We start from the raw sequence: 11,329 nt of genomic DNA, 5'->3' as shown, positions 1-11,329 counted from the left end.
CCTCCTGAAACATGTAAGTGGTACAGGCCACTCTGTCATTACAACCTATCCTCATTAAATCTAGGATTGTGGCTATCATAGTCATCCACTACTCAGCCTTCAGTGGGTCTGAGTTGCCCTCAAAAACTGGATGGTGTTGTTTCCTAAACCTCTCATATAGGGGTTCCCATCTATCTCCCCATGACTGGGGCTGTACTACCACTAGTACCACTGGCTGTATCACTACTAGTACTGCAGGCTATAGGTTCCCTCTTGGAACCTGTTGCAGTGTCAAGAGGCAAATTTCATCTTCCTGCCTCTACAACCTGACTTGCATGTTAGCAACCACTTGCTGCCAATTTTCTAGAGCTGGTGGTGGGGCCTGGCCCTGGTCATTCTCTTCCCTGACCTTCGAGGAAGCATATTGATAACTATCTCACTCTATAGTGATCAAATCGGCCATTAAGTGAGAAATAACTATACCTCCTGCCACCTGACGGTCCAAGACCGAACAAACAAACAGATGCAATGCTAATAAGTATGCCAATATTTAATATATTCAATCATTGCACTAATAAGCACTTCCTGATATTCATCAGCATATAATAATGATAAAATGCATTTCTGTCATTCATAAAAAATTAACGATGCAAATAAGCATGTTCAAACATTTATACATGTATAGCAATGCTAATAAGCATGTTCTTTAGTCCCTGCCATTATTAACAGTGCTAATAAGAATTTATTGGCCTATATGGAGTTAACAACGCTAATAAGCGTGTTCTAACCTACATGTCCATCTAACAATGCTAATAAGGAGTTCCATTGCATTCCAAAGCAATAACAATGATAATAAGCATATCTTTATCATTCATGCAACAGTCAAGGGCTAGGCTCTATCATAATATCTCATGCTCCCTAATAAGGCATGCAGATAAGGCGTATACATTAATTTAAATAGTTAAGTACTTAATAACAAATGTAGTTACCAAACCTGGAGTCGAGTTTGTCTTTAGTTGTGAATGTACATGCCTAGAAATTCTTCAGGAACCCTTAAACCTTGGCAGCTCAGATACCAAGTTGTAACATCCTCATAATCCAGTATCATTACACTGTGTACTTTAAATAGTACCAGACTTGCTAATCAAGTCATTTGGTTATAAACGTGCAACTAAGGTTAATGTCAAGGGTTAGGGTTCAATTTGTTGGTCAAAGGAAACGTTGACTTTTCATTTAAACATTTACTAAGTACATGGGATCCCAAAATGATACAAACAAATGTTGAAAAGGTTATATACAAGTCAAACGTTACAACCTGCCGGCCTATGCGACAAAATAAGGGATACGACCCTAGTTCCTCTGAGAAATCCTAGGTCGTGGTGGTCAAGCAGCCGCATATATACACACTGCCACCGAAGGGCTCCAACTCATCGCTTTTCTAGCATTCCTTTTACCTTACCTGCACGACAATGCATCCGTGAGCCAAGGCTCAGCATGAAAACTTAAACATGTGAATGAATAGTAAATACAGATTAGAGATTTATATCTAGCATGTCCAACAGAATAACATACTCATGCATGCATACAATTACAAATAAATGACCATAGGATCATTCGGGGGCATGCTACCATAAATATATGACCATAGAGTCAACGAAGGGCTCTATGCCCTAGTTATGTGACAATAGAGTCGTCTGGGGCCCTTGCCCTTAGCTCTGAGTAACTTTAAATCTTAAATTACCTCTAATTAAGTCATTTTCCAGCTAAATCCCCATGTTAGCAAGCTTCTAATCATCCCTAGAATCGTTATGACTCTAACCTCGCTTGAATCCGAGCTCTAAAACTTAAATTTCCTTCAAAAATGTTAACGGGGAAAATTAGAGAACAAGAGAGAGAGAGTGTTTGATGAGTATTGAGTGATCGTGTTTTGTGTGGTTTACTTAGGGTTCAAGTAACCGTAAGCAAATGTACGAAAAATATCCCTGAGGACAAAATGGTCAAAATCCCTGAAATTCACTCCTAACCTCACTAACTTTGAATATATCCTCGAATATTTATTCCCATCACCTAATAACTTGGTGATGCACTAGATACCCAAAATATCCCTTGACTCACCCCGAGTCGGGTACTAGGTTCCATTGTGACTTTCTGGCTAACTTGCTTACAAGGATCGCCTCGTGCCAAGTAACCCAAATATATCCACATAATAATGTGGTCTCACACATACATCACATGTATGCACATATATTCCAAATATACTCGTAACGGGCCAAATTACGAAAATTTCTCTTCTAATAAGAATAGGCCCGCATGTATATTTAATACACCTAAACATGCATATCTAGTCATATTATAATATAACTCACATAATCATATAAAGACACACATATATATCACATAAACACATAATTTTCAATAATTTGTCATCTTGGCCCCCTAATCAAGGCCCTGAGCCTTATTAGGTAATTTGGGGTGTTAAATGATTCCTACAGTAATAGGTTTGGTGGTGCAACATGAAGTGAGGGAATCAGATGGAACCTTAGTGAGAAATATTCTGAAAGCAACACCCTTTTGGTTTTGAGGGAGGCAATCGATTGGGTTAGAGTGGAAATGAACATCTAATAAGTATGGATAGTTCCATCCTAGATTTTACAAGGATGGTGGGTTACAATAGGATGGCTTATACCAAGTTTCTGCCATGAGATGGTGCTTTGATATAGTCTGAGGTTATAACCCAGATTATGAATATCGTTATAATGAGTCAGGGAGGATTCTGGTAAATATTAAATGGAAGGTAGTATATTGACGATGTCGGATTGCGAAGGTGGATAAGGTCACTTGTCAAATTAGGGGATTAGTACTGCGACTGAAAATTAGGTTGGCAAGGATTACAGATTGTATAGTGTCAAAAAACTTCACAAGAAAAGAAAGATGTGTTTGGGAGTTGAATCTTATAATGGATGGTGATGGACAGTTGCATTAGTATTGGAAATTACTGCATATGCTCCGGTGGTAGAGAAATATTTTAAAGTTAATAGTACAGAGAAGGAAGGATCTAGAGAGTGTCCCATAAGGTGCGATGCTCAGAGAATGACTCCTCTGTTTACAAGATCAAGTAAGGGTAATGTCCCCATTTACCTGAAGGAAAGGGTCTGAATACTTGTTGTACTGCCAGGTCAGATAAACAATTTTGGAGTACTTAAGGCAAGCGTCAGGGTGGAAAATAGAATTGGAAAACTTTTTAGAGGGTACACCACATAGGCGAAAATTTAGTGCCAGTTGTCTAGTTTTATCAAGTGTGGTGATAAATGAATTTTGAAGACCTTGTGGTTGGCATGGTGTGAGGTTTTGTACCCTTTTGTGTATTAGAGAATTAGTAATCTTTAGGAGTTGGAATAAATCATGACCGGTGGGAATCAAATGATAATTTTGAGCTTGTGGGAGAAGAACCCTTTGTGATTATGAGTGCTAAGGATGTACCCTGTGTTCTAAGGACTTTAGTGTTGAAGGCCAAAAACATACCATGGGAATTGTTGAATTGGAAGAGACCATATTGGTTGGAGGGTTCTGGAAGTGTCTCCAAAAGATTTACGTGATTTTTATCGCATTGAATGATAGAATTGGCACAGGGAATAGAACCAACATCTAAGGAACTTTATTGAATGGTAGTGACTAAGTGAAAAAGAAATGGAGGTTTAGTTACAAGGACTACTTGATGTAGGATTTATCAGACCTAGGTTCTCCCCGTGGGGTGCACCAGTATTCTTTATGAAGAAGAGAGATGAATTGTTGTTGATGTGTATTAACTACCGAGATTGGATAAGGAGATTATAAGGATACGTATTCACCATTAATGATTTACGACTCAGGTGACTAGTTGCAAGGCAAGACAAGATTTTTGAAGGGTGATCTTTGATCTGGTTATCACTAGCTGAGGATCATGGAAGAAGACATTCCAAGGACTCTATCTGCATGAGGTATGGACACCATGAATTTTTCTGGATGTCTTTTGGACAGACCAATGCTCCCTAAACTTTTAGGGAATTGACGAATAGAGAGTGCGACGATTGTTTGGACAAGTTCGTGATGGGTTTCATTGATGACATATTGGTTTATTCTTAGACAGAAGAATAACATGAAGAACACCTCTATTGATGTTACAGAGGTGGAGGAAGCATGGATCACGGGTAAGGTTCCAGAAGGGATGAGTTCTGATTTCTTCGGGTGATGTTCAAAGTTACATTATGGGAAAATGATGGGATTGTGCATGATTTAGCTAAGATAAGAATCATAAGGAATTGGCCAAAGGATCTCTCTATAGGTTAGAAATACTGTGGGACTACATTGGCATTTACCTGAAGTATCTTAGAGGACGACAATACCGTTGATTGAAGTACCATGAGGACCTGATGTTTGTCTTAACTCAAAGTTGTGTAACAGGTTCCCAAAAGATGAGATAAATGTTAATTATCACACCATGGTATCAATATAAGCATGTGGGGGACTGATATACATTGATGGTATAGTGAATAGTGTCCTTGTTGTTTAAAAACGAGGAGTTCATAGTGCGTCGCGTCAGGGACTAGGATGTCCCTATGTGTAGATTGGAAAGGTGATTGCTTATGCTTCACGATGGTCAAAAGAATAAGAAAATGGATATTCTACCTGCTGTAATGCCCTACTACCCTAGAGCCATTACGATGTGATTTTAAAATCACTACTACAAAAATTACATGATAAGTCGGTTAAAAACTGACATCTGAATGTTCATAAGTCGGTTGGGAACTGACTTCCTATGCAGTGACTTATGATGTAAAAACATGGTAGGTCAGTTGGCGCCAAACCGACATCTGGTGTAAGACATGGTACGTCGGTGGAAAACTGACATCTGGTGTAAAACATGGTACGTCGGTTGCAAAACCGACCTATAGTGTAAGACATGGTAGGTCGGTTGTACACTGACCTCTGGTGTAAAACATGATATGTCGGTTCACAGCCGACTTATGGTGTAGACATCTATTGTCAGTTTTAGTAGAACCGACTTATGTTGGTTTTTTTCTCAAGTGTATTATGCCCAAAACAAGTCATGTTTTTTTATACAAACAAACTGAACATAACAAAACATATATCACAATAATATAAAATACTAGAATTTGAACTAAGTATCTAAAATAAAGAGTCTTAAATTAATTACAAAATGACTCACATAAGCATTGTAAACTATAGTTAGGCAACAAAAGTGTGTATATCTTCAAGAAAGCCTAAGTTAACATTGTAAGTATATCTCATTAAAAGTCTAAGTTAACAAAAGTGAGTGGACCTATGTAGTACTCATCAAATCCATGACGCATTGTGCCCATTCTTCACGTACTTCATTGATCTCATCCTTTGTGTAATAGTTCTTCCCGCCACACTAAAACAAAATTCATTGCATGAGTTGAATTAATATACTTAATCTTAAGGTAAAGCTAGAACTTTAATAATGAATATTTTCACTTACATTACTAGTTAGCCATCGCATTGAAAACTCATTTGTCACAAAGTCCTTCATCATCCTCATAACATAGAACCCACATTGTAATGATTGTAATGGTTGACGAGGACACTTAACTGTTCTCCACGCGACTTCCTTAATTTGTGCATTATTTGTGCGTAAATGTTGAAAGACACTAAATAATAATAACATAAGAGTAAAATAGTCAAAGGACAAATAATTATTCTTACTTGTTAGACCTGCAACGACACCTACTTCCAGTAAACTGTTCAAACTCTGTTTAAACAGAACAAATAAATACAAGCAAAAATTTCCCTTATATATCCAAAGAGTGAGACTCTGATGTGTAACATGCATAATTTTATCTTATCCGGAGCATGAAGCAAAGAAATGATTCGGAAAGCCTATAATGCTAGTGAGTAGCGTTTATTGAAAATTTGTCTTCATGTAAGAATAAACTTAGAAACTTAAACTTATCTAAGACTAGCTACTTTTTATAGTCAATAGAAGACAAGAAGTTGATAAGATCGGCTTATTAAATGATAAAACTTGAACGTACTCCGTGCCATGTTTTATTTAACAAGGTTCTTTAAAATTAAACAAAATGAGAGTTGGAGACCAGATTATGTCATATCACACACTGATGATACTGTTATGTTTGAAGACCATGCAAAGTGACTGGAATATATGCATGAAAAGAAACACAACAAATGTAAATTTCATTACTTATTATCTCAATATATAGTCAGCCGTTTGCAAAATTTCATCCCTCTCCCTTGGTAGCCTGGTAAAACAAAGTGAAGTCTTATTGTCCCTATTTTAAGCTTGATTTTGATACTTAATTGTTTATCTGGATTCTTAGTTGTTACTAAAGACAACCAAACAAACTGGACTCTACATTTCAGAATAGATAGAGTAAGACATTTGATGTAATATAGACTTATTTTCTTTTTCACAGAATTCCCAGGTCCAGGTGAGGTTTCAGAGAAATCTATATTAGTATCACAATACTTCAGACTGTAATGCAGTTTTTCATGTTTTCTTTTAAATTTTTTTGGAGGAATGCTTGTATTTATTTTTTCTGTTTAAACAGAGTTTGAATCATTAACAATTCCCAAGCTTTAAACTGTTCTTCTAACAGTAATTTCCAGTAAACAACAAATTGTAATGAAAAATAATATGTTAATAACATACATACTAAGCTGAGTTGTTTTACCACTACCATACATACTAACATACATACTAGCAAAGACCACTGTCATCCTTTTTAATATATACTGAATCTTTTTTAATTTAATAGACCACATGCATTAATAGTATTAATATAATATAATATTAAGATAACTGCAAAGACCACTAGAAAATATTTTCGGAAGAGTTTTTAATTTTTAGGGTTTATTTGATTCAAATATAGCTTATCGAAAAAAGGTTTCTCTCTATGCGTGTCTTGCACTTAAGCTTATAGTGTAATATTGATTTTGAACTAATAGCACTTGCATTGCATGTATTTTCTCAAAATAAAAATGAAACCACTAAGGTTCATTTATTTAACATTAGAGAGCCAAATATAAAGAGGAAATATGCACACACAAGCCCGCATGATGATTTGACCACCTTTCCTCCCCTTCCCCTCCCACACTCACCTTTAATCCTAACCAACTGAGATAGCCTCAAATTATTCTTATTATTGTTGTTAGTGGTTATATTTTAAAAGCGGCGATGAAAGGAATTTCAGATTTAATAATGTCTATTACGGTTGCATCTGATTTACTTTCTACATATTGTAAATAAATAGATATGCACCAGTGTACGTGTGTTTATATCTATGGACACAAAACAGAATAAAAGGAACACATAGAGCTTTTTGACTATATATTACTGTAAAAATAAATAGCTTTTACACTTCTCTCTCTGTTATGCTAGGGAAAAGGGGGAGGCTATCTAACCTTTGGAGGTAGTTTTCCAAAAGCATCTCAATTTCTTCTTCCTCTTCTGCATAAAACAAAACCAAACCAAAATTGAATTTGTTGCAATGATTATATTTCTGATGACAGTCATTATCAGCAAGTTTATGAAGAATAAAGTCCACTCTAAATAGTAATCAAGTGGTAAAACAGTCCAAATTCAACATGTTATACATATGATGTAAGCATATAAATATTAATTAAATACATTAAAATATTTATACAAAGTTTTTTGCATGTTGCTGTCCCTTAATCAATTAATTAATAATTATGCTTATATACATATATATGGGGAGGAGTTATGCTACAAGGAAGTGGTACCTCTCTAAGTTTGAAAACTTCCCTAAAGATTTGAAGCTCCTTCAATAACTCTGTATCACATTATCCCCTCTTCTCTCAAAGCTAGCTTTATACAATCTAAAACTATTGATAAAACTTTAAGTTTGATAACCAAACTAAAGGGCATAATTACAGCATTGTGCCCTTGATCTAAGAAAAATTAAATATAACTCTTTTATTTATAAATATACATATATAAACACATGCACACACAGAAATGTACCAAGTAAAGAAAAATCAAACAATGTTTATTTGAGTTGAAAACACTTACATTTGTTCTATTACATAAAAGTTTCCCAAGAATGCTGGCAAAGTCTCTGAAAAGTGATTCAAGTTGATCTTCCTACAAATATTACAACAATAATGTTTAAGGATTAATAAAAACGAACAAAAAAAAAAGTTAAAAAGGTTAACTGAAAGTCCATACAAATATGTCAAGAATTTTGAAGTTGTAATTTCTTTTGGAATCGTTCCTTGCAGCTTCAATCTTTGCACTCTCCTGTGAAAATATACAATCAATTAGCCTATATTATATTGACATTTCATCAAACACTTTGCAAGCAATTCTTAGAAGAAATAAAACAGAAAAAGTCCATTGTGTAAATACCATACATAGACTATTCTAATTCTATAAGCAAATGAGCCCAATTATATCTCAAACTCTCAATCACTCCTCTGATGCTGAAACAGAAAATCAATATAAGAAAACGAAAACCAACTTTTGAGTTGATTATAAAAAGTAGCTTCAATCTCATCAAATAAATCTAATATAGATAAAAACAACCATAACTAAAAACAATCATTACCAAACAAAAACAAGGAATTATATTAATTAATCTAATATTGTAACATGGGAGGTCATTATATTAATTAAATGTCTTTTAAAATGTATATGGGCTAACGTCACCGTCACCAGTTGTTAGTTTTGTAGGCCTAGCTCTACTATATATATATATGATAATAGTAAGATTATATTATTATCATCATTATTTGAGAAGTGGTTGATCTTAATTATCAACTTGGTACATCAGCGATCAAGGAATCCATGCCACAGTCTTGACAGGTAATCCTTATTCCTTTCCTTCTCTCAGTATTTCCTTTCTTTTCTGTATTTTCTTTTTTCGTAAGAACCCAAAACCCCCTTTCTTACAAATGGTTAAGCCTCACACTCACAGCCCCTCTCTTTTTCTTTTTCCTCACTCTTCGATACTCTTGGTAATCTCCTAAACTAAAATTTTAGAAAAAAATTTGCAGTTTTTTTTTTAATAAAAAAACATTTTAGGGGCCGGAATGTAAAAGTTTCTTTGTTCAACTCAAAACACCACAAATATAAGCTTAGTATATAATTTACCAGAATTATAAACTTCAAACCAACAAGAAATCACAATGGAGAAGAGATATGAGAAACTAAGAGATGATATCAATCAACAATACGTTTAAATCAATAATTTATATATATATATATATAGAGAGAGAGAGAGAGAGAGAGAGAGAAATCACCGGAGTTGAGGAGAATCCGTATTACTGGCAGAATGGGAAGGAGCTGTTTCCGACCAGAGTTGAGGAGGGGGAGTTGCTGCAGTTTGGGTTACTGGCGGAACGAAGAAGACAAGAAAAAAAAATTTCGCGGGGCTATACAGTGAAGAATAAGAGTATGGGCGGCATACTTAATTTTATATGTGCTTTTTTTTCCATCCTAATTTTAACATGATATCAGTCCAATATCAACCAACATATGATCTAATATCAACCAACATATGATCTAGCATCATATGTCATTTCTAGAACCGACTTATGTTGTTAAAACTAAATATATAATTTTAACATGGTAAGTCAGTTAATTAGCAATCGACCTATGATGCAGCATGATATGTCTGTTCTAGAACCGACCTATGATATTAAAATTAAAAAATATATAACTTTAATATGTTGATATTTTATTTTAAAATTATAAAATCTCCAACTTATTTAGTTTATTTTTTTTCTAATATTTATAAATATGTCATTTATAAATTAAAATATTTTCTTACTAAAAACTAAATTAAATTTTTTTAATTCCAAATAATAATATATATAATATTATTTTTATACTTATTGCATTCACAGATCAATTATATATATGTATTGTTTAATAAATTAATATATTTAAAAATTCAAATAATACAAAAACAAATTAGACTATTTTTAATATATTTTTATAATGACATGATAAGTCAGTCCATAGAACCGACCTACCATGTCATTTAAAAAAAATATTAATTAAATACATTAAAATACTTATAAAGTTTTTTATTTTAAATTATAAATACTATTCAATTAAAATATTTTTTCATTATAAAATATAATTATTTTTTTATATTATAAATAATTGATTAATTTTATTCATCTATTTATATTTCAAAACATTATAATGTAGATTAATAAATATAAAATTTTTACATTTATTTCATACACTATTAAATAAATTATTGTATTTTAAAATTCAAATAATGTAAAATAAATAAAAATGTGACATGATAAATCGGTTCATATAGTACCGACCTACCATGTTAAAAATGTGGGACATGGTATGTCGGTCCACACAGAACTGACATACCATGATTAACATGGCAGGTCGGTTTTGTAGGAACCGACCTACTATGACATCTTCAAGCATGGGAGGTCGGTTCAATGTTAACCGACTTACCATGTCTACATGGTAGGTCGGTTCCTGCGTAATCGACCTCCCATGCTTACCTTTGATATACATGATAAGTCGGTTCTGTGTAAACCGACTTATGAACATGTGGTAAGTCAGTTTAAGCGGAACCGACATCTCATGGCCGATGACTGATGTCCAGATTGTAGTAGTGAATGTTCCATTTCCTCACTAACTGAGATTTTAGATAAAAAAATTGTGATTAATCTAAGTAAAGACTCATTTAATTAGATTTAAGCATAAAATATTGGATAGTCATTTAAATGATAAAAGTGTTACATTGGGATCCCAAAACATTGTTTTAAAATATATTTACAACTCAAAAGTTAGGGTACAATCGACCTAGATGACAAAATCAAATGTTTGAATAGTGTTCCTCAATACTACATCAGTCATGGTGGCCAGGTAGGCCAAACATGTAGGCTCTGCTCAATGCCTCCAACCTGCATCATTGAGCACCCGTGAGCCAAGGCCTAGCAAGAAAACTCCATACACATAGCATATAAGAATTCATTCCAGTAAATGCATAACTATAAATGGATACAACAGACTAATCACATAGCGGCCTATGCCAACCAAGGTGCATTACAGGCACTGGGTTCACGATCTTCACTGAACGGGTGAGTAAACACCCTAGATGGCCATGCCATGGCGGCCTACATTAAACATTCTTGTTACAATTTGCCCTGCATTCAACATGCTTATTGCCGATCCTGGCCTTTGCCGATCTCGGCCTAAGTCAATCTGGCCTTCGTCGTTCCCCGCCTTCACCATTCTCGACCTTCTCCGATCAGTCACAATCACACAAACAAGGCATAACAATTATAAGCATTAATGCAGAACATTGAACACAGA

General features: G+C 34.3%; 1 long non-coding RNA gene across 4 annotated transcripts; it reads right to left on the bottom strand.

Annotated features, from left to right (window-relative positions):
* Positions 1-1,076: 1,076 nt before the first annotated feature.
* On the bottom strand, positions 1,077-9,657 carry LOC133804380 (uncharacterized). Of its 4 annotated transcripts, none has more exons than XR_009878447.1 (7): positions 9,277-9,641; positions 8,204-8,275; positions 8,048-8,119; positions 7,420-7,465; positions 5,480-5,648; positions 5,300-5,392; positions 1,077-1,438 (listed from the first exon to the last, which is right to left on the bottom strand). It is a non-coding gene; the product is annotated as an uncharacterized LOC133804380 (long non-coding RNA). The 4 variants fall into 4 exon arrangements; XR_009878446.1 differs by lacking the exon at positions 1,077-1,438 and adding an exon at positions 7,759-7,860 and having other exon boundaries at positions 5,088-5,392; positions 9,277-9,657; XR_009878448.1 differs by lacking the exon at positions 1,077-1,438 and adding an exon at positions 8,389-8,457 and having other exon boundaries at positions 5,088-5,392; positions 9,277-9,655.
* Positions 9,658-11,329: the final 1,672 nt, after the last annotated feature.

The sequence above is a fragment of the Humulus lupulus genome, chromosome X (assembly GCF_963169125.1).
Source record: "Humulus lupulus chromosome X, drHumLupu1.1, whole genome shotgun sequence".
Taxonomy (NCBI): Eukaryota; Viridiplantae; Streptophyta; class Magnoliopsida; order Rosales; family Cannabaceae; genus Humulus; species Humulus lupulus.
This window is presented reverse-complemented; position numbering and strand designations above follow the sequence as displayed.